This window comes from Pipistrellus kuhlii, unplaced genomic scaffold (assembly GCF_014108245.1).
Source record: "Pipistrellus kuhlii isolate mPipKuh1 unplaced genomic scaffold, mPipKuh1.p scaffold_m20_p_1, whole genome shotgun sequence".
NCBI lineage: Eukaryota > Metazoa > Chordata > Mammalia > Chiroptera > Vespertilionidae > Pipistrellus > Pipistrellus kuhlii.
The window spans coordinates 28,643,861-28,662,475 of record NW_023425404.1 but is presented as its reverse complement, the minus strand read 5'-3'; the positions used below and the strand labels follow the sequence as shown (position 1 = coordinate 28,662,475).

At 40.9% G+C, this 18,615-nt stretch overlaps 1 protein-coding gene across 2 annotated transcripts in view; it reads left to right on the top strand.

Moving 5' to 3' along the window:
* Nucleotides 1–3,095: 3,095 nt before the first annotated feature.
* GNG2 (G protein subunit gamma 2) overlaps nt 3,096–18,615 on the top strand; it is a 107,624-nt gene continuing 92,104 nt past the window's right edge. The window contains exon 1 of one of the 2 annotated variants that reach the window (XM_045580749.1): nt 3,096–3,595. The gene's annotated coding sequence lies outside the window, so the exon portion shown is untranslated. The remainder of the gene's footprint in view (nt 3,596–18,615) is intronic. The other variant, XM_045580752.1, reaches the window with a different exon arrangement.

Genomic DNA, 18,615 nt, shown 5'->3' with positions numbered 1-18,615 from the left:
CCTGGATTAAATCTTCTCTCTTAGCCAATCTATACCCCCACATTTTTGTTTCCTCTCTAGAAAAACCAGCTATTGGGATCACTTGAAAGCAACGAGGTTAATGACAGGAAGAGAAAGATCTTAAAGTCTAGTTTTCACTTCCCAGCAATGGTCAAGTTAAACCTACTGAGAGTTTTGTAAGGGCCAGAGATGAAGAAACAAACAACAGGCAACTTCCTACAGGTGTTATTGTCTGAGAGAGATTTTCCTATGTAGACAGAAAAGTAAGTACCAGCCACTCTCTGATGGCTGAGAGGAGAGTGAGAAGGGAAGAGAGAGAGAGAGGATTAAAAAAATAAAAGAGACCTATTTGAATTCAGAGTTAATGCCAGCATCCACTATCTAAAATTCACCAAAGATTTGTTTCTCTAATCTTTCTTTTCTTTTTTTTAAGAATATCTACATTTTTATTTTTTAAAATATATTTTTTATTTCAGAGAGGAAGGGAAAGGGAGAGAGAGATAGAAATATTAATGATGAGAGAGAATCATTGATTGGCTGCCTTCTGCATGTCCCTTACTGGGAGATCTAGCCTGCAACCTAGGTATGTGCAATTGACCAGAATTAAACCTGGGACCCTGGTTTTTCTCAGTAGCTATAGCTTTGGCCTGCAGACTGAAAAGTCCCAGGTTCAATTTCAGTCAATGGTTCATGCCTGTGTTGCAGGCTTGATCCCCAGTCGGGGGCAAGCAGGAGGTAGCCGATCAATGATTCTCTCTTATCATTTATGTTTCCATTTCTCTCTCCCTCTCTCTTCATCTCTGAAACCAATAAAAATATTTTTTAAAACAAAAAACAAACAAACATAAAAACCTGGGACCCTTCAGTCCACAGGCCAACGCTCTAACCACTAAGTCAAACCAGCTAGGGCTATTTCTCTAATCTTTCCAACCATTAATAATTGTGCTTCTCATTTTTCTTAGACTTGGTATCACATATACATATTTAAACTTTTGTATAACAGCGTCTGATAACCCTTGGCACCAAGATTCCGGATTTAGAAGTAATTCATGTCTAATTTTCATTAAGTTGCAGGAGGCGGTGGGAATCCATGTCTAATCCTCTCCCACTACCCCAACTCTATTTGCTGGTGGTTCAAAAGTAGTTCCTCGCTGTTCATCTTAAAACAATCCATTTGTAATTTTCTAATGTTAGTGAGTTGTCACTAGGGTCCTTTTGGATAAAAGATTTCCAGGAAGAAATAAAGAGATGACATTCATGGGGCATCAAAGGAAAACAAAGGGTGTCCTAGGACTATCTCAGAACATTTCATAGAAATTAAACTCTGTACCTTCTGCGTTAACGTGCCATAGCCCCCAAGGTGATTTGGGAAGACTTACTTGGTGACTTACCTGATGATCTGATTATCCTGCATCAGCCCTAGATTTCCAACATTTCCTGTTAGTTGACTTGATGGAATGGTTAAGGTGAGGCTGGATTTAAACAGGGGAGCTGGGGGATTAACTCTGTTGGTGGGGAAAATGAACTTCCCAACCCAGCTGGTGTGGCTCAGTGGTTGAGTGTCCACCCTTGCACAAGAGGGCACCCGTTGGATCCCCAGCAGGGGGTGTGCAGGAGGCAGCCAATTGATGTTGATGTCTCTATCTCTCTCCCTCTCCTTTCCTCTCTCTCTAAAAATCAGTTTAAAAAAATAGATTTTAAAAAATTAATTTTCCAGGCACTGATTCCTAAGGAGAGATTTCTAAGCAGAGCAACCTGGACATTGACCATCCCCAACACCCCACCACCACCACCATGTATCCCCAGCTCCAGCCCCAGCCCCAGCCTGTGCTTAATCTGTAGCTTCTGCAAAACACCTGTGCTGTTATTGGAGGAGAATGACTTGCAAGCTGAATAAATTGCCACCAAGAGCATCAGGGCGTAGTCATGAATATACTAATGGTGAGAAATCCACAAACCAAGTACCGGTCCTGGTTTGGCTGCTGATTGTAGATGTCACTTGCCTTTTCTAAGCTTCATCTTCCTCTAAAAGTATTAAGAGCTAACATGTGTTGAATACGAATATTTTCTCTGATTCAGGAATTATTACACTGTTTTTGTGTACCATCTCCTTTCATCCTCAGATATCTGCTGTGGGGTGTGACAAAATGTGATTTCCCTTTTGCAGGCAAGGAAATCGAGGCAAGTAGAAATGAAATAAGTTGGCCGAAACCGGTTTGGCTCAATGGATAGAGCATTTGGGGACTGAAAGGTCCCAGGTTCGATTTGGGTCAAGGGTATGTACCTTGGTTGCCGGCACATCCCCAGTAGGGGGTGTGCAAGAGGCAGCTGATCGATGTTTCTCTCTCATCAATCGATGTTTCTAACTCTCTAACCCTCTCCCTTCCTCTCTGTAAAAAATCAATAAAATATATTTTTAAAAAAATGAAATAAGTTGCCCAAGTTCATGCATTTAGTCATGACATCTTGGATGCAACTCCTGGTGGATGAACAGACTTCCTGCCGTCTCTACCCTTGTTCATAACATATCCTGAAGTGACAGGCAGGGGACTCTGTGGGTCCTTTCAGTTCTACCAGAGTGTGTGTGTGTGTGTGTACACGAGCAGTGGGAGGGTGGAGGGGGGTGTAGGAGATGGGGAGGGTGGGGGGAAGAGGCAGGAGAGAGTTCTCTTTTGGGGCTGGGATTACCAGTATATGGCAAGGACCTATGACCACCTCCTTCCTTCCCACCATCGAGTATCTTGGGAACGTGTGTTCATTGTTTGGCTACAGGTAGCATTGCAGGGCTTGATTTAGATCCAATGTCCCACAAGAATACTTACCAGGCATTCTTTTCTGAGCATATGGGTTAAGCAAGACTGCGGTGGTAGTGGGGCCTTGGAGAAATTGGGGGTTGGAATGTTAGCAACAGAGAAAAAATGCTGTAGCAATGTGTTGCAAGCATCCAGCTAACTCATTTGAAGGGGACTACAGTGAATCAGAAGGAGCCATTGAGGCCAGGGCTAGATCTCAGGGCCATAACCTGGCCAGAGGCTGCTGACCCTCCCTGAAGGACAGGGGTAGCCATAGCAGCAACAGCAAGGAACACAAGCCAAGTTCAGGCTAAGAAAGCAGACTGTTTGCTGGCCTGGGGTCCGCAGATGAGGCCGTTGCTGAAGGCGGTGGCTGTGGAAATGAGGGTGAGGAAACAAAAGGGATAGGAAGGAGCAGAACACCATTGGGGCTGGGGACAAAAGGGATTCTTCTGGTCCAGTTGTGTCAGTAGCCCAGGAAAAGGCGAGACCCCTGGGGAGCCCTGAAATGGAGGGAGAGGGAAAGAAGCAAGCTGCTCACAGCTACCAAGAGGAGGAGGAAGTGGGAGATGTGCTGCTTCCTGTAGAAAAAGCGATGACTGGAGACAAAGCTGGGTGGGGACTAGTCCCTGGGCTGCAGGCGCTGCTGCTACACATACACACTCAGCCGCCACTCCGTGGGCAGCTCCTACTACTGCCGCTGGGCTGGGCTGGGCTGGGCTGGGCGGGCTGAGCGAGCTCGCTGCACACATCGGCAGAGAGAGGAGAGAAGCCACTCTTCTCTGACCAGCCTCGGAGCCAAGGTAAAAGAAATGCTTCTCACGGGCTCCTTTTTAAACCAGAGACGTAACCGGCGCCTGTGGGTTTAAGGGTAGATTTCGTAGGGCAGGCAGGGACATTGTTCGGGATTGGGGGAAATGATTAGGATGGGTTCTTTTAGAAGGGCTTTTTTTGAATGACCACATTTGCTTTTTTTAAAAAAAAAAAAGAGAGAAAGATTATGAGTGCTTCGCTTCGGTGACTGGTAGAGAAAACACAGTAAATGAAAGAAGCTGTTTGCATAGTTCTCTTGGAAGCAAAGCAGGGCTGGTTTGGAATCAAACGGCGCTGGGGAGCCGGGCGCTGAGGCAGTCCTGCTGTAGGGGTGTAAGTGGTGTAAAATGTTAATTGCATTATCTTTCCTACTCCTCGTGCTGATGTATCTTTTGTTTTGCAACATAACGACTGTGATTTGGCTTTTGGGGGTGGGTGGGATGGGGTTTAAATCCTTTTGTACTCAGAATTTGCCAACAAAGGCTGTGCAATTGCGTATGTGAGGGGCAGTATTTACCATTAAAAAAAAAGAAAGAAAGAAAGAAAGCGTGTCTTCCCTCTGTGCGGTATAGCTGCTTTCAGGATAACCTCACAAAGAGCTAACATTTGCCAGGAGGTCTTATCCTAAAGTTGCATCCTTTCTCGGGGGAGTGTGGCAGGTTTAACTTGTCCCAAACAATGAATTTTATGTTTATATGGATTTTTTAAAAATCTCTAGGTGAAGATACATATTAATTTAGTGAGATAGTAAATGTCTAAGTGTTTCTGGGTTGTTCCCTTCCCTGTATATATCACAGATAGGCTGAAATAGTAAGGTCGGAACGCAATCTTTATTCTTTGGTTTTCTTGAGCGACAGATGCTCTTAATGAGAGTCTGTGACCACGACTTGTTCACATATTTATGAATGATACGTAAACGTGCAGTAACTAGGTCTAGCAGATAAGAAACGAGATTGTGGGTTCTGTTTGCAGCATATGTTGGAAGAAAGAGTTTAATACCCTAGGATAACTGGTTTTAAAAATCAAGCTTTGTCTCCAAAAGAAAGTGCAGTTAAGCAATAAACGGTCACTGATTAAAGGTTTTTCTTGAATTATTAGAATGAAAGGAGATACATATTCAAAGGAAAAAAAGAATTGCTTATAGTAGAGTAAAAATAATATAAATGTCACATTTACATATTAAGAAATTCTTAAAATATAAGTTTTTAAACACTAAATAAGTCATTGAGAGGGAATATGCCTTCCCATTTATCACCACTCTCAATTATAAGGAGCTATAGGGTGTTTGTGGGGTTTTTTTTATGCCATTTTAGGAAATTGATTTGGCTTCCCAAGATTTCTGAGAGAAGAATATTTCAGTGCGGAAGGAAAAATATCTACTTTTCGGAGGTTCCTCATTAAATGAAACCTGTGAGATATCTAAGAGGCAGATATTGCTGGTGTTGAAACCACGTAGGTCCCCTGATTCACTGCATTGAATCAAAACAAGTCACGCCACGCATTCCGCAGTTCCACTTCCCGTTTGCCTCCTATCGCAAACATAAAGATATCTATCTGCCAAAGAGGGGGTCCAGGCTAGACCTGGGATCCAGAATGGCCCTGCCTGGAGTTCTCTGATCAAGCTGCCTGCCAACCAGTGAGGTCGTGAATGAATGAATACGTGGCTCACCCTCGGGTACTTACTCCAGCATGGGCTGTGTTCACTAGATAATGCCAACACTGCTTTGTTTGGGGGTGTGTAGACAATCTGCGCTCCTCTTCCTTCTTTGGGTGTTGCACGCAAGAGTAAGAAAATAAAACCTGGGCCCATAGGCACTGGGGAGCCTAGGGAAGCCCCCTGCTCTCTTTCAGAAAATGTTTTCTGCACAGCACACATGTCCTTCATTGTTAAATTCCAGCTTGAAGCACAACAATAGTGAGTAACAGCAGATCAGTAATTACAATGGTAGAAGGTTTAGGGAGGGGGGGAAAGATGAAAATGCTCTTATGCTGTAAAATGAGACTGTTTCTACTTATCCTGGCCATATGGACCGTTGAAAGACATAATGCCCAGGGTACTCGGTGGCTTTTGAGGGAGTCGACCAACACTGAAATTTTAATTGAGTGTGTGTGTGTGTGTGTGTGTTTGTGTGTGTGTTTCTGCCATATGGCCAATGGCTGGGAGGAAACATGACTCTTATTTCATAGCCAGCACTGGGCCTCAGATGGTAGGCACGCAGTGAGTGTATTTGGTTGACTGACTTTTTTAGCCTACTTCTGAAGGCAGGCCTAACTTTTAAGTATAAAAGCTCTTTGGTCAAAGCAGAATGACTGTTAAAAAAGACAGGGTGGAAAGAAGAATATAGCATCATAAACGGGAAGGAATGCAGGCTTCCAGAGTTGGCAGATCTGCCTTTGAATCCCACACCTGGTCTTTACCAATTGACCTGATGTGTTAACTTAGGGACCTTAGTCTCTTCATTGTAACCAGGGGTTAATAGTACCTAATTAAAGTGGTGGGGTTTTTCCTTTAGTTTGGTTTCATTGATTTTTTATTTTGTTTTGGCTTTTTTTGTGGATATGTGAGTGCCTGGCACATAGTAAGTATTCAGATGTCTTTTTTTCCCCCCCCTAAGTGGCATAAGGGAAAGTTAGCATATACTTGATCTTTGTCACTACCACAAAGGTTCCAGGAGACTTTTTTTTTTATTGTAGTAAAAAATATATATATATATATTGTGAAATTTCCCATTTTAACTATTTTTAAATATACTTTTATTGACTTCAGAGAGAAAGGGAGAGAAAGAGAGAGATAGAAATATCAATGAATAAAGAGAATCATCGATCGGCTGCCTCCTGCACAGCCCCCACTGGAATCGAACTCAGGACCCTTCAATCTTCAGTCCAACACTCTATCTGTTGAACCAAACAGGCCAGGGCCATTTTAACTCTTTTTAAGTGAATCATTCTATGACATTAAGTATATTGATATTGTTCAACCAACACCACCAATCTCTAGATCCATTACATCTTCTCAAATTGAAACTCTGTTCCTATTAAACAGTGACTCCCCAACCTCTCCCTGCCCCACCACCCCAGCCCCTGACAGCCACCATCCTGTTTTCTGTCTCTATGATTCTGACTATTCTAGAAACCTCATATAAGTGGAGTCATACAGTATCTGTCTTTTTGTGACTGGCTTAATTCGCTTAGCACTTGTCTTCAAGGTTCATCTATATTGTAGCATGTATCAGAATTTCCTTCCTTTTTCAGCTGGATCTATTCCATTGTATGTATATATCGATACCACATTTGGTTTATGCAATGGGTTGCTTCCATGTTTTAGCTATTGTGAATAATGCTGCTATGAACATGGGTATGCAAATATGTGTTCGAGTCCCTGCTTTTATCTTGGTTTGAGTACTCAGAAGTGGAATTGTTGGATCATATGTTAACTCTGTTTGTTTGTTTGTTTGTTTGTCTGTTTATTTATTTATTTATTGAGGAACTACCATGCTGTTTTCCACAGCAGTTGCCTGCATGATTTAACATTCCCACTAGCAGTATAAAAGGGTTCCCTTTTCTCTACATCCTCAGCAATACTTGTTATTTTCTGGAAGTTTTGTTTGTTTGTTTGTTCATTTGTTTTTTATAATAGCTATCTTAATAGATATGAATTGATATCTCTTAGTGGTTTCAATTTGCATTTCCTCAAGGATTAGTAATTTTGAATCTCTTTTGAGGAGCCCATTGACCATTTACCGTATTTTTCAGATCATAAGACGCACTTTTTTTCTCCCAGAAGTGGGGGGGAAAAGTCCCTGCGTCTTATGGTCCAAATATAGCCTACACATATACTTTTAAAAAAAAGCTTTTTTACTTGCCCGGCTCTGGGTGGTCTCTGTGTGCTTGCCTGGCTCTAAAATGGTTCTAAATGCTGCTGTTTACTTTACAGGGTTGATTACATGTGTTTATGACTGTGATGGTGGGTTTTAATGCACATAAAATATTTTAGGACACTATTTGTTTCAGAATCTTTTTTTCTTCATTTCCCTTCTCTAAAAACTGGTGCGTCTTATGGTCTGGAGCGTCTTATGGTCCGAAAAATACGGTGTGTGTGTGTGTGTGTGTGTGTGTGTGTGTGTGTGTGTATATATATATATATAGTCTTTGAAAAAATGTTTATTCCAGTCCTTTGCCCACTTTTCACTTGGATTGTTTTGGAAGAGACATTTTTAAATGGTGGGATCTCTTAACATAGTGTGTCATAAAGATATGAATATAACACTTGTATTTAATCTTCTGCATACATCAGTATTATTCCTGCCCAAGTAGACTACTTCTCTCAAAATAACCCTGTAGAGAAGGGCTGTAGTAGTTAAACAGCAACAACAGGTTTCTGAGACAACAGGTTTCTACTAATAAAATGTGATTCTCATCTACATTTCATGTTAAAAAATCTTTATTTTTTTAACATGATAAAGATAAGAAATCTTTATCTTTCTGTGTTTAATTTCCCACTACACATTTTACTCCCGATGCCCAAACTGGTGAAGTAGGATATACATGGGACCGAGGAGAGCTGGGCAAGAAGATTCCGGAGGAATCTATTGAACAGGGACACTGTCTGAGCTTTATGCTGTGGTGCAGTCACTGACCTTGAATGGCTTGAAGAGTTCTTCAATGATTGTATGTTAACTTTTTAAAAAATATATTTTATTGATATTTTACAGAGAGGAAGAGAAAGGGATAGAGAGTTAGAAACATCAATGAGAGAGAATCATCAATCAGTTGCCTCTTGCATACCCCCTACTAGAGATGTGCCCGGGACCTTTCAGTCTGCAGGCTGACACTCTATCCACTGAGCCAAACCGGTTTCAATTATATGTTAACTTTTTGTAATGCACTTTGTGTGTATGTTTGGGCTGGGGGATAGAGAGCTGGCAGATAATGACCCGTGAGTTTGTTTATTTCCCAAATCTATTCATTTTATAAGTTAGGGTTCTATGGCTACCCAAGGAAGAGAATTACAGAGCTATATTAAGGCTTATTCCTTGGCCTACAACATCGGGAACAATAGAGCTGAAAATGGCTTGGGAACCAACATAGCTTGTATCACCCCCCACTCCCTCCCATGACTAATAATGAAATGGGCTCAGAATTCAGTTATCTGTCCAAAGTTGCACAGTTAATTAACATCTCACCCCCCAAGTCTACCCCTAGTTCACTTTCTTCCATAATAGGACCAATAAATAAAGTCTTTATACTTTGTCATTTTTAAAATTGTTTATAAGACCAAATTATTTTGTTTAAAAAGAAGAGCACAATGTTTACATTTAATACCCTATGTAAATATGAATTTCTTTTTATTCAAAATGGTTCAAATGTGAAGATGCCACTGTGGAAATGAAATTCAGATTTTCAGGTAAGATGTATATATCCAGCAACCATAAGCTGGAACCACTGGAATGACAGGTCACTGGCCAGCGAACCAGCCTGTCTCTGCCAACCTCCTGTGGCCCTTCCCCCCAGCCAGCCCACCCTTGATTGTACCCTCCACCCCAATAGGGGGCAAGGCCAGCAGCCAAACTCCTGCAACCCCTCCTGCTTGCTGCCCCACCCCTGATCACACCCCCATCCCAATCAGGGGCGGGGCTCACTGGCCAATTGCCCGAGGTCCCTCCCCGGAGCTGGCCCAGCCTTGATCAGGCCTCGTTTAGGGTGGGCCAATGGCCAACCTCCCACAATCTCCTCCTCCCGACAGGCCCAGCCCTGATCTGCCTTGATTGAGATTGGGCCAGCTGGACCCCAGCCATGCATGAATTCATGCACTGGGCTTCTAGTGTGTGTGTGTGTGTGTGTGTGTGTGTGTGTGTGTATACACATATATATATACACACACATAACAGGTAAGATATATATATACACACACACACACACACACGCGCACATATATATATATATGGTAAGAGTATTATATATACTAGAGGCTCAGTGCACAAAATTCATGCATGGGGGGAGGGGGGTGTTCCCCAGCCCAGCCTGCACCCTCTCCAATCTGGGACACCTCAAAGGATGTCCGACTTCCTATTTAAACGGGCAGTAGGACATACCTCTCACAATCCAGGACTGCTGGCTTTCAACTGCTCGCCTGCCTGCCTTCCTTATTGCCCCTAACTGCTTCTGCCTGCCAGCCTGATCACCCCCTAACTGCTCCCCTGCCAGCCAGATTGCCCCCAACTGCCCTCCCCTGCTGGCCTGGTCTCCCACATCTTCCCTCCCCTGCTAGCCATCTTGGGCAGAGCCATCTTGTGACCACATGGGGGCATCCATCTTGTGTGAGGGTGTGACAGTCAGTTTGCATATTATCTCTTTATTATTTAAGATATATATATATATATATATATATATATATATATATATATATATATATATATAATTTCCCTAAAACTTATATGTTAAGGAAAACAAGTTATATTTAATGAGAGTCAGTGTTGAGACAATTTCTAGAGGACTTTATTAAACATTAAAAAAGAGGGAGTTCAATTCTCAAACTTAAGTGATAACATGTTTCTTAGAAGTGGTACCACTATATATCAAGGTTCAAGATAAGACAGAATCAACCCTTTTATCTCTTGGCAAATGTGTGTAAATAGTCAAGCTCTTAATGGAAAATCAGTTACTTGCCCCTGTTCCTTTGGAGTTCCTTTGGCCTTCCCTTGCCACCCTGCCAGCCTGGTTGTCAGGCTCAGACAGTCCCATGACCCTTGCTCTCAGGTGCTGTCAATCAGAGCTAACGAAGAGGGCTGGGAACTGGGTTGATGAATTCTACTTCAGATTCATTACCACACAATCCTTTTATAATCCTTATCTTCGTTCTCTTTTTATTTCACTTTTTTTTCCATTCCCTGTGCATTTTGATGAAAACCATTAAACCTAAGTCCTTATTCACTACAGATGACCCACCTCAACCTTATTCCTTACCACTTCAAGATTACTCTGTCTTCATTCATTCTCTTCTCCTTCCTTTGTAGATCAAATTAACATAGTCTTTTCTTTCAAGTCAAGAGTAAACTCTCTATTTGGACTTTCCATTCCATTTCCTTTCACTTTCTAGGGAGACTGTGTTCTGATAATAATACTATCTCCTTCCTACATATTCGGTTTCCTCTCTTTATTGGCCTTTTCCTCCTTACCTGCAAGCATGCTTAGTTTGCACATATACATTAATTAAACAATCCTGCTGCCATCAAGCTTCCCCTGGACTTTTTTAACCTTTATTAACCTGATCTCCTCCTTCCCGTTTTCCTTCTACCCTTCTAAGTTCTCAGCTGAGCACCCTGTAACAAAAGACAGATCAATACGAAAAAAACAAACAGATGTTTATTAACATGTATTCCTCATATATACAGAGGAGATACCCAGGGAAAAATGAGTAACTCTCAGAGATGGCATAGAATTCAGGCTTAAATAACATCTTCAGCTAAATGGCAAAAGGGAGGAGGAGATGTCGAGGAGGACAGTTATGAGGAGGTGATCTGGAAAAGCAGGGTGAGTAAGAGTGAGATTGTTATGTAGATTTAAGTTGCTGCCTCTCCATAGACAAGTCACTAGTTATTTAGCTACCCTCCTCTGCCTGTTTCAGAGAGGGAGACACCTTTCAAATGGAGATTTCCTTTATAAATGTAAATTTTTCCTTATAAAAGAGGGAAGTTCTAATCTGTTTTCAGAATTTCTCCTGTGTATGCTGTTTCCCAAAATAATATGCTCAAAATAATCCTTATGACAAAGAGGCAAATTTTGAGGTGCATTTTCTGCCACCCTCTTTCCTCTCTGAAGCCTCCTAACTTCCCCATTAACTCTTAAGTTTCCTCTAAATAGGACTGTTCTCAGATTTGATTCTTAGTTTAGTTTAGTTCCTCTCCCTTAATTAAATCCCTTCCTATGATTCCAGTGGTTGTTTCTGTGTGGTCAGTCCCCAAACTGATTCTCCATCCTGATCTCTCACCTACTCTCTAAACTTACACATCAAGCTCCTGGCAAACTTCCCAGAACATCCAACCCACTGACAGTGAAACTCACATGTCCCAAACCGTGCTGGCCATCACCCTGCTCCATTCCTCAAAATTACCTTCTCACCTGATTCCATGGCTATTAATTACACTCACTCTCTCAGTCCCTCAATTATAAAAATTCAATTTCACTATTTTTCTCATCAACAACACAAGTTGTAGCCAGTTGATTAGCACTTTGCACTATCATTGAAAGTACAATATATATTGCATGGCCAACATGGCTCAGTGGTTGAGAATCAACCTGTGAACTAAGAAGTCACAGTTTGATTCCCAGTCAGGGCACATGCCTAGGTTGTGGGCTGGATCTGACCCCCAGTGTGGGGGATGTAAGAGGCAGCCAATCAGTGATTCTCTCTCATCACTGATGTTTCTATCTCTCTCTCCTTGTCCTTGATTCTCTGAAATCAATAAAAATATACTAAAAAAAAAAAAACACAAAAAACAACAACAACAAAGAAAATCTATCTTGACACTAGCTACTCTTTTCCATGTTGATTGCTCTGTTTGGGTTTAGGCCCTCCTAGCCCCCAGCTGGATTGGTTTGTTGTGTGTGTTCTTGCCTCTCCCTAGAATGATTTTTCTGCTTCTCCTTCCATATGTCACCCCCACAGTCTCTCTTCTCTAAATAGCCAAATTTCACCTTCCTCCTAAAGCTCAGTTCAAACGCTACCTTTTCCATGAAATCTTCCTTGCTCTCTTCACTTTTCTCCCCAATGTTCACCTCCCTGGAAATTTTTTGTTCTTTCATCACAGCAGTGTGCACATTCTAATGTGTATAATGGCAATCTGATTTTTTTTTTCTTTCCCTTTTGCAAGATCTTTGAGAAGAATGGTCACACCCAGTTTCATCTTTATCTTCCTTAGAGCACACAAAACAGTTTGGGTTTTCTTTTGTTTGTTTTTAACTTCAGCTTTATTGAGGTACAGCTTTATAGAAGCCTGATGCATGAATCCGTGCATGGGTGGAATCCCTTGGCTTAGCCGGTTATCAAGGCCTAGTAACTAGGGTCTGGCAGGCACAGGGGGAGGGACTGTGAGTATTGGCCAGCCAGTCAGGGGGGAGGAGGGGACAGCCAGCTGGATGGAGGAGCTGAAGGAGGTTGGCTGGCCAGCCAGGGGGAGGGGCTGCAGGAGGTTATCTGGGGAAGCACACTGTCCACCAGGAAGGCAGCTCCTGCACTGAGCATCTGCCCCCAGGTGGTCAGTGCACCATAGCAACTGGTTGACTGGTTGTTCCAGTCGTTCTGGTTATTCAGTCATAATGGTCACTTAGGCTTTTATATATATAGATAATTAATAAAATTATAAGATATTTAAAATATACATCATGGTGATTTGATATACATACACACTGTTAAAGATTACATACTCCTATCTAGTTAATTAACACGTCCATCACCTTATCTGTCTATCTACTTATTTATTTTTATTTGGTGAGAACATTTAACTCCTCAAAAGCATTTTGTTTATAACGCATTCATTTAATGAACTCTTGAGCCACTTACTGTTTGATGCAGAGTGGGCTAGTCTAGGAGTTGTACTGGGGAAGCAGACAACTGACATAATCATGAAACCGTTAGTTAGTCCACACGTCTTAGTTGAAGGTCTGTAATGTTTCACATGTACTTTGAGGGGCGAGGGGAAGTTGAATGAACAAAACAGGCCAATCCTTTGTTTCCTTGAAACTTACATTATAATGTTGGAGAGACCCAGTAAACATATAAACCAGTATAAACTGGTGGTTCTTAGATCTGTTGCACATTGGAAATCACTGAGGGGTACTTTAAAAAGCATACCTGTGTCCCAGCCTCAACCCATACTCATTAGATCAGAATCAGCCAGGATTGGACCCCATTGACGAAAACAAATTTTATCAGGTGGTGGTAAGTGCTGAGATAGATTAAAATCAACATAGGTGGAATGATAGAAGTTGTGTGTGTGACAATGGTGGTACCAGGGAGTTTACTTTTATTAGGTAATACTCTGAGGAGGTGACATTTTCATTGAGCCCTGTATTATGGTGAGGAGTCAGCCATAGGAAGATCTGGGGGAACAGCATTCGCAAGCAGAAAGTGCTGGGTACTGAAATAAAGATTAGGTGAAATTTCAGAGGAAGTATGGCCTTTTTACATATATGTACCATAATCTAAAAAGAATGTCTTTCATATACAAAGGAAGCTTTTTTAATTAAACTAGACAGACTGCAAATGTGAAACTTTGCTGTTCTATTGAATACTTGGTCTGAGCTTAATTTTATAGATCTATTGACTTACCCAGTCAAGGAGATGACTGTTTAATTATATTTTTCTACACTGCAATCAGTACTACAGGGCTTGCTGTCTGAATTAAATGCCAATCTCCTTCTTTAAAATAAACTTAGGTACTTGTTTTGTCACTTCAGTAAATAAATAGAGAAAGCAGTAACTCTACCCTTAATTCTGGGGGGAGGAAGGAAGCAGGGAGCCAGGGAAAACACTCAGGAGTCATTCACACAGCATCCACTTCTCACTGGTGTTTGAATGAGCGAAGATCAACTCGTTTTAAGAATCAAGTTGTGAACTAGCATTTGTTGTACATTCTGTTTATGATGAGAAGAGTATCTTTGTATCAGAGACACTTTGGCTGCTAGTAAAAGAACACCCTATCAAATGGCTTAAGCAATAGGGAACTTATCTCAAAACCTCCTGATAGGAGGGTAATTTCAGGCTTAGTCATAGGTGAACAATGTTCTTAGCAACCTGAATTCTTGCTTTCCTCCCATTCTGACATCCTCAGCAGGTTGGTTCACCCCCTTAGACCCACCCTGCAGTGCTGAGATGGCTACTACAGTTTCGGAATTACAAGCAGGTTTCAATGTCTAGAGGCACAGTGATGTGGTTAGTTTCTTCCTTTCTCTCTCTCTTTCCCTCTTTCTCTCTCAATATATTTTATTGATTTTTTTACAGAGAGAAAGGGAGAGGGATAGAGAATTAGAAACACTGATGAGAGAGAAACATCGATCAACTGCCCTATCATACTCCCTACTGGGTATGTGCCGCAACCAAGATACATGCCCTTGATTGGAATCGAACCTGAGACCCTTGAGTCTACACTTCGATGCTTTATCCACTGAGCCAAAGATGTCAGGGCTCTTCCTTCTTCCCTCCTCCCCCCCTCCCTCCCTCAAGGCTCAAAAAGGTTAAGTCACTTATCAAGGTCACACAAGTTTGAGTCCCAACAGTGATTCCATGGATTTCTCTTTGAAACCCACACACATACACTCCCTTGTTTTGGTTGATGGAGATGATCTAAGTAGATTGGAGAAAGAATCTTAAAGGAAAATACAAAATGGCTGATGTCAAACTAAGTCAAGAAGACCCTCCTAAACAAATTATTCCAGAAGAAAATACATCAGCATCTATTAGGTCTAGTAATAATTAATGTCGTTTTCTAATACTTTTTTAAATCGAATTTATTTAAACAATACAACAAAATTTAATCAACAATATAGTTGCTGTTGTTTTCTACTACTTGTGCCCAATGCTCAGGAAGCATTTTAATCCCTCTGTTGCAAAATTCTTGTGATTTTGATGCAAAAAATTCTATCTACTGCATTTTTGAGGCATTCTTCATTATTACATTTTTTTCCAAGAAGAAAGTTTTGCAAAGAATGAAACAAATGGTAATCGGAAGGGGCAATATCAGGAGAATATGCAGGTTGAGGGAGAACTTCCCATTCCAACTGGCGCAGTTTTTCAGCAGTGATTCTTGCAGTATGCGGTCGTGCGTTATCGTGGTGAAGAATTACGCCCTTCCGATTAATCAGCGCGGGTTCTTTTTCTCTTAAAGCTTGGGCTAACCTTTCCAATTGGGCACTATACACTGCACTTGTAATGGTTTGGTTAGATGGTAAAAGTTCATAATGAAGAATTCCTTTAAAATTCCACCAAACACACAACATCACTTTTTTCGCATGCAAGTCAGGTTTTGGCGTGGGCTGCGGAGCCTCATTTTTGTCCAACCATTGAGGCTGCCTTTTCAAATTAACATACAGCACCCATTGTTCATCTCCGGTAACAATTTGCTCTAAAAACAGCAAACGGTTTTGACGAGAGAGGAGCGAACTGCAAATTGTGACTCTTTGATTACGGTGGTTGTCGGTCAACTCATGAGGAACCCATTTTCCAAACTTTTGGACTTTGCCAAGTGCACACAATTGATTGGAAATTGTTTTTTGTGAACAATTTAAAGTTGTCGCAAGCTCTTGTTGGGTAATTTGAGGATTTTGCACCAAAAGAGCTTGAAGAGCTTCTTGATCAAAATTGGACACACGGCCTCGACCACTCTTGTCATCTAACGAAAAATTTCCCTCGTGAAATTTCTCAAACCAACGCTGGCATTTTCTGGCCCTAACTGCATCTTGACCAAGAGCACTACAGATGTTTTTTGCAGCCTCACTTGCTTTTCTTCCTAATTGGAACTCGTAAAGCATGCAGTGCCAAATATGCTCTTCATCCGCCATCTTCTTAGCCCTAGTTTTGCAACAAAAACCAAACCAAACACAAACTTTTTCAAGCAAAACTTGTTAATTGCACTTCACACGTTCTGTAGATACCACGTGTTTGAAGGTTATGTCAATACAAGTCAACGCCAAGCAAGATTTTAAACGAATGTTTAAAAACGACATTAATTATTACTAGATCCGATATACAGTAATAAGGATAACATTTAATTTGGACAACCAGCCCAGCATGTCTGCATTGTAAAAATATATAATTAAATTGAGTCTTTATGACTGATCAATTAAATCAATTTGATTGAAACAAAATCCACCCTGGGTCAAGATATGAGCTGGAGAGGTCAAGGTTCTATGTACAGTGTCTGCCAGACTTACATGAAAACCTTGCTTTTTGTAGACAGGGATGTATTTTGATGATTGCAGCACCTGCAATAGAAGGAGTCATCTCTAGAATTTTCGATTATGAGTTATTTCACAAATAGGTTTTCACTTTCTAACTGTGGAGGCAACCTGCAGTTTCATTCTTGTTGCAGTTTTTTCTTGGTTCCTACCTTCTACTCTGGTGTTCTATTTCAGAGGCTGAATCTGTGAAGCAGCAACAGTGAAAAAGGGAAATTTCCGGGAATTGACATTACTGCAGTGTTTTGACTGCTCATCTCTAAGTGTATTTCTGTGCATCCTCATCATTACAGACTAGGTATTCATGGTAGGAGTTCCTTCTCTGTAATAAATGATTGAGTGCTTCCTACTCTTATATTTGCATTTTAAAACAGAAAGTAAAGTTAATTTTTAGGCTTTGCCAACAGAGCTCTGTTTAAAAAGGGAATTTGTCTGATCTGTGCAGAACCATAGGGAAAAAAATTGTGAAAAATTTAAGCAGGGAAAAGAATCCCCTCATTTTTGAGGCTTTCCTTGGAAAACTCAATTCATCCTTTGTTATCTTTTTAAACCTCATGATTGATGGTTGTGCTTAGGGAACTCTGTTATGGATAGGCACTGAAGACACTTCACTAACAGTTTTAGTTAACAGTTTTAGACCTCTCAGAGAGGGAAGACCCATAGCCATTGTGTTCACATAGAACAACCTCAAGATTTATTTAAATTAAAATAATAAAATAATTAACTATGCAAAGGTGAAAAGTCCTAGGGGAAAACATGGTACAACTTGTCTTTTATTATATCTTAAAATAACTCCAAAATACCATGGTGTAGAAAAAATAACATCCTAAGGCTTTCTACACAGGATAGCATGGTAACTAAAGAACATTGGAATCAGAATTTCTTGGACAAGTTGCTTAAAACTTATATCCCTGTTTCCTCATCTATTAAATGGGAGATTATAATGGCAAAACCTACTTCACAAAATTGTCAGGAGACAATGATATCATGTATAGAGAATATTTATTTAGCATAGTGCCTGACTTACGGCAATTATTCAGAAGTGTAGCTGTTATGAGTACAATTGGTACTGTTACCACATGCTGGAGTAGGGTGTCTTTTATTCTCTTCTCTTCACAGAATTCTTTTTTTTTTAAATATATTTTATTGATTTTTTTTTTTTTCAGAGAGGAAGGGAGAAGAATAGAGAGTTAGAAACATCGATCAGCTGTCTCCTGCACACCCCCTACAGGGGAATGTGCCTCCAAGGTACATGCCCTTGACCAGAATCGAAACTGGAACCCTTTAGTCCACAGGCCGATGCTCTATCCACTGAGCCAAACCGGTTAGGGCTATTAACAGAATTATTACCAAATTCTAGCAGAAATGATTATGGCCCAATAGCAGTCACAGGTGCTCAGAACTTGGGGTAAGTAATCACTGAAGGGAGTCTATTTGTGTGGCATGGTCACATGTTGATATTCTGACTTAGTCAAGCATCAGTCTCAAACATGTGCTATTTGCTCAGTAATCCATGTGCTTAGTCATAAATATTTCCAGTTTTCCCTCCCAATTCATGATAAGTTTATGTTTCTCTGTCCACTGTAGTTAGGTGTCGCCATGTATCGTATATTGTTCAGTGAAATGTGAGCAGAAATGATGTTTATCACTTCCAGGACGAATCTTGTGAGAACCAGGGTATAAGCACATACCTTGGTAACTGGCAGTTATGGAGGCACAGAAAGGGTGGCTGCTCTCTTAGGCCTGAGTCTTAAAGACAACACAGAGAGAGTCCCTCCACACACCCATAATGGACATGTAGTGAGAGTGAGAAATAAGCGTTGCTGTCTTGAGATTTTGGTTCTTAGTTTTTTGTTGTTATTGTTGTTGTTGCCACAGTATAAACTAGCTTATCCTATTGAATACATTTTAAACTCTAGAGAAAAAATATAGTAACAGTACATAAAAGACGTAGCTGTTTGGAGATAGCAATGTTTAGTGACTATTTTGTGTGTGCATGCATATTATATGTTGTATTACACATAAGCATCAGGAAACTTAGACTTTGAAGTTAAACAGA